The 5,314-nt window shown below is 33.3% G+C and overlaps 1 pseudogene; it reads left to right on the top strand.

Moving 5' to 3' along the window:
• The first annotated feature begins 243 nt into the window (after positions 1-243).
• On the top strand, positions 244-360 carry LOC130456017 (U6atac minor spliceosomal RNA; annotated as a pseudogene).
• The last annotated feature ends 4,954 nt before the right edge of the window (positions 361-5,314 follow it).

Below are 5,314 nucleotides of genomic sequence, written 5' to 3' on the forward strand. Positions count from 1 at the left end.
ATAAGAAAATGAACATTTTCTTAAAATTTTCCTGCATTACAGAATTAAATATTTTTGATTGGAAAATTCTTATTCTTATGATAAACCTATGATTCTTAAATTATATCACTGTATTCTGTTTTTAATATAAATTATTTTATTTATAATATATGTAGAATTTATAATATTTGATTAATAAATTATTTTAATGGGGTTTTTTTTTGCTTTTTCTGCCACATTTTTCTCCACTTCAGGATTTCTGTGGTGTTATATGTAAAAAGAGGAGTTTAGAACATCCCTTGACAAAGATGGAAGAAGCCCTTTACAACATGCTTATTGTTATCTTCTCTTACAAAAATGTGCAATATGGAAGTGTGTTTTGAATGATAATACATGTACGACCCAGATCAAATTGCTTATCAGTTCTTGCCAAAGTAATTTTCCTAAGCACAGGTCTGACTATGTTACTATCCAACTCATTCATCTCTATTGGCTTCCTATTGTTTCAAGAGTAAACTGCAGACACTTCTGTTTACTTTCTACAACCCTACACAAAGTTAATTCATTTTACCTGTCCATCTTCAGTGTACATAATTTCCCCCTCCATACTCTGTATATTCTAGCCAAACTGGTATTGTCTCTCATTCACTATAAAAAATAATTATAATCTCATATTGGAATCAAATCTATATATGCAAATATGTTCTTTTTAAGCAAAGCAGCTTGTTCATCTGGTCTAAATGTTTTTCTAAAATTCTTTTAAAGTTCTCTAGTGATGGCAAGAGGGGGAAGCAGATGGGAGAAAAGGGGAAAGGAAAGGAAAATGGAGGTGGAAAGGGAAGGAAAAAGAATTCACCATGGAATGAAATCAGATATCACTTCTAACTGAGAGGTAGATTGGAGTTATCCTACCTTACTGATTATAAAACTGAGAAATAGAAAAAAGACAGATAAGGAGACAGATATTTCCATTGCACTGGACAGTGTAGGATACTATAAATGCTTTATAAAGAGACTCATTCTTTTATTTTTTAAAATGTCATATTTTTTTTCCTTTGAGAGAACCAATATTCTATAAGAAGAATCAGTCACAAGATTATTACTTTGAAAGTGGAAATGGGAAAACTCAACAAAGTGAGCAAGAACAAAATATAGTTTTACTACTAATAGAAAAAAATTGAAATCTAATTTTTGGTTATATTTTTTTCAGAAACTTAACATTCCTTTATGCTACCTTGGGACAACCTCATTTTCAGAAACACGATATCTATGACTGTTATGATGCTGATGTTTCTGACAATGACGCACCCTTGGGAATTGGTTATGGATCAGAAGGTATTCTCAAGGAACCACATATCACTGACCTGTGACAGACTCACTGCTGCCAATCTCTCTGGTGTTCTCTGTGCCTCTGACCTTAGGTATCTTGACAGCACAGTCTAGAACATAAGACTCCCTGAGGAAGACACATCCAGGTATACAGGCACCTGGGGATAACAGAAACTGGATTTCAGCCTTCCATAGAATGAAGTCTTACCTACCTTTCCTCTCTTCCCCTCCCTCTGATGTCTCAAAAATGTAAGGTTTTAAACAAACTGTATCATGAAGACTAATCTCAAACACAAACAGTGATATCCTTTTTACTCTCTATTTTTTTTTATTTTTAGGCTATAGCATATCTAACATATGAGTGAGCCTTTGTACTCCTCCATACTATACCTCTTATTTGAAATTATTAAAATTATTTGAATTGTCTTCCTTATTGTCTAGAAATCATCCAACTTCTGTTTCAAAACTCTCCTTATCAACACCTTGGGTGTTAAAGAGTTATTCTGTAATACCTAACAGATAACTGATGAGAAAGATGACAGAAATTAGATGCTTTTTCATACCATTTCCATCCCACTTGAGAAGGAAAGACAACAATGTAGAAGCTTGTGTCATTTCTATTTATTTCAGTATTAACCAGGTTGGCAGGACTATTTATAATAATAAAGTCTCAACAATAATGAGTCCTGAAAGATATTTAAATTGTTTAATCATAACAGTCTAATATATGAACCCATGTTTGTTTGTTTTATTTAACATTCAAGTAGTGGGTTCATTTTATTTTTTTTTATTTTTACTTTTAAATATTATTTTATTTGGTCATTTTCAAACATTATTCATTGGAAACAAAGATTATTTTCTTTTCCTCCCCCCGCCCAACACCCCTCCAATACCCAACATATGATTCCACTGGATATCACATGTATCCTCGAAGTCTATTATGTTCAATTCTATCACAGTGTCGCAGTCTCTGAGTACAATGTTCTCTGGGCTCTGCTCCTTTCACTCTGCATCACTTCCTGGAGGTTGTTCCAGTCTCCATGGAATTCCTCCACTTTATTATTCCTTTGAGCACAATAGTATTCCATCACCAACATATACCACAATTTGTTCAGCCATTCCCCAATCGAAGGGCATCCCCTCATTTTCCAATTTTTGGCCACCACAAAGAGCACAGCTATGAATATTCTTGTACAAGTCTTTTTCCTTATTATCTCTTTGGGGTACAAACCCAGCAATGCTGTGGCTGGATCAAAAGGCATACAGTCTTTTATCGCCCTTTGGGCATAGTTCCAAATTGCCTTCCAGAATGGTTGGATCAATTCACAACTCCACCAGCAATGAATTAATGTCCCCACTTTGCCACATCCCCTCCAGCATTCATTACTTTCCTTTGCTGTCATGTTAGCTAATCTGCTAGGTGAGAGGTGATACCTCAGACTTGTTTTGATTTTCTTCTCTCTGATTATCAGAGATTTAGAATGCTTTTTCATTTGCTTATTAATAGTTTTGATTTCTTTAACCAAAAACTGCCTATTCATTCATGTCCCATTCCCATTTTTCAATTGGAGAATGTCTTGATTTTTTTGTACAACTGGTTTAGCTCTTTATAAATTTGAGTAATTAGACCTCTGTCAGAGGTTTTTGTTATGAAGATTGTTTCCCAATTTGTTGCTTCCCTTCTAATTTTAGTTACATTGGTTCTGTTTGTACAAAAACTTTTTAATTTGATGTAATCAAAATTGTTTATTTTACATTTTGTGACTCTCTAAGTCTTACTTGGTTTTAAAATATTTCCCTTCCCAAAGGTCTGACAAGTATACTATTCTATATTCACATAATTTACTTATAGTTTCCTTCTTTATGTTCAAGTCATTCACCCATTCTGAGTTTATATTAGTGTAGGGTGTGAGGTATTGATCCAAACCTAAACTATCCCACACTGTCTTTCAATTTTCCTAGCAGTTTTTATCAAATAGTGGATTTTGGTCCCAAAAGCTGGGACCTTTGGGCTTTTCATAGACTGTCTTGCTGAGGTCACTTACCCCAAGTCTATTCCACTGATCCTCCTTTCTGTCTCTTAGCCAGTACCATATTTTTTGAAGACCACTACTTTTTAGTATAATTTGAGATCTGGGACTGCAATGCCACCTTCCTTTGCAATTTTGTTTTCATTATTTCCCTGGATATGCTTGAACTTTTGTTCTTCCAAATGAATTTTGTTATTTTTTTTCTAATTCAGTAAAAACATTTTTTGGAAGTTCAATGGATATTGCACTAAATAGATAGATAAGTTTGGGTAGTATGGTCATTTTTATTATGTTAGCTCATCCCACCCATGAGCAATCAATGTTTTTCCAATTGTTAAGATCTAGTTTTAATTGTGTGGAGAGTGTTTGGAGTTGTGTTCATATAATTCCTGTGTTTGTCTCAGCAGATAGATTCCTAAGTATTTTATATTGTCTAGGGTGACTTTAAATGGAATTTCTCTTTCTAAGTCTTGCTGCTGAAATGGGTTGGAGATATATAGAAATGCTGATGACTTATGTGGGCTTATTTTGTATTCTGCAACTTTGCTAAAGTTATTGATTATTTTGATGAGCTTTTTGATTGATTCTCTAGGATTCTTTAAGTAAACCATCATATCATCCGCAAAGAGTGACAGCTTAGTATCCTCATTGCCAATTTTAATACCTTCAATTTCTTTTTCTTCTCTAATTGCTACTGTTAGTGTTTCAAGTACGACGTTAAATAGTAAAGGTGATAATGGGCATCCTTGTTTTACTCCTGATCGTATTGGGAAGGCTTCAAGTTTCACTCCATTGCAGATGATGTTGGCTGATTGTTTTAGATAGATACTATTTATTATTTTTAGGATAGGCCCTTCTATTCCTATTCTTTCTAGTATTTTCAATAGGAATGGGTGTTGCATTTTATAAAAGGCTTTTTCTGCATCTATTGAGATAATCATATGATTTTTGTCCGTTTGTTTGTTAATATGGTCAATTGTGTAGATGGTTTTCCTAATATTGAACCATCCTTGCATTCCTGTTATGAATCCTACCTGATCATAGTGGATAATCCTTGTGATGACTTGCTGGAGTCTTTTTGCTAGTATCCTATTTAATATTCTTGCATCTATATTCATTAGGGAGATTTGCCTATAGTTTTCTTTCTCTATTTTTGACCTGCCTGGCTTTGGGATCAGTACCATGTTTGTGTCATAAAAAGAATTTGGAAGAACCCCTTCTCTGCTTATTCTGTCAAATAGTTTGTAAAATATTGGGATTAGTTGTTCTTTGAATATTTGATAGAATTAATTTGTGAATCCATTTGGACCTAGAGATTTTTTCTTAGGGAGTTTTTTGATGGCTTGTTCAATTTCTTTTTCTGATATGGGGTTGTTTAGGTAATTTATTTCTTCCTCTGTTAGTCTAGCCAATTTATATTTTTGTAAATATTCATCCATATCACCTAGATTGCCATATTTTTGCCCTATAATTGGGCATAGCAGTTTTTAATGATTGCCTTAATTTCCTCATTAGAGGTGAGGTCTCCTTTATCGTCTTGGATACAGTCAATTTGGTTTTTTTCCTTTCTTTTTCTTAATTAGACTGACTAGTACTTTGTCTATTTTATTTGTTTTTTTTCAAAGTATCAGCTTCTAGTCTTCTTCATTAAATCAATAGTTCTTTGACTTTCAATTTTATTTTAGTCTTCATCTGAGGATTTTTAATTTGTTCACTTTCTAGTTTTTTAATTTGCATGCCCAATTCATCGACCTCTGCCCTTCTTAATTTGTTTATATGTGAACTCAAGGATATAAATTTCCCCCTGAGTACTACTTTGGCTGTATCCCATTGGTTTTGAAGGATGTCTCACCATTGTCATTTTCTTCAATAAAGTTATTAAGTGTTTCTACGATTTGTTCTTTAACTAGCTGGTTTTGGAGAATCATATTGTTTAATTTCCAATTAATTTTTGATTTACCTATCCATGTACCCTT

The sequence above is a fragment of the Monodelphis domestica genome, chromosome 8 (assembly GCF_027887165.1).
Source record: "Monodelphis domestica isolate mMonDom1 chromosome 8, mMonDom1.pri, whole genome shotgun sequence".
Classification (NCBI taxonomy): domain Eukaryota; kingdom Metazoa; phylum Chordata; class Mammalia; order Didelphimorphia; family Didelphidae; genus Monodelphis; species Monodelphis domestica.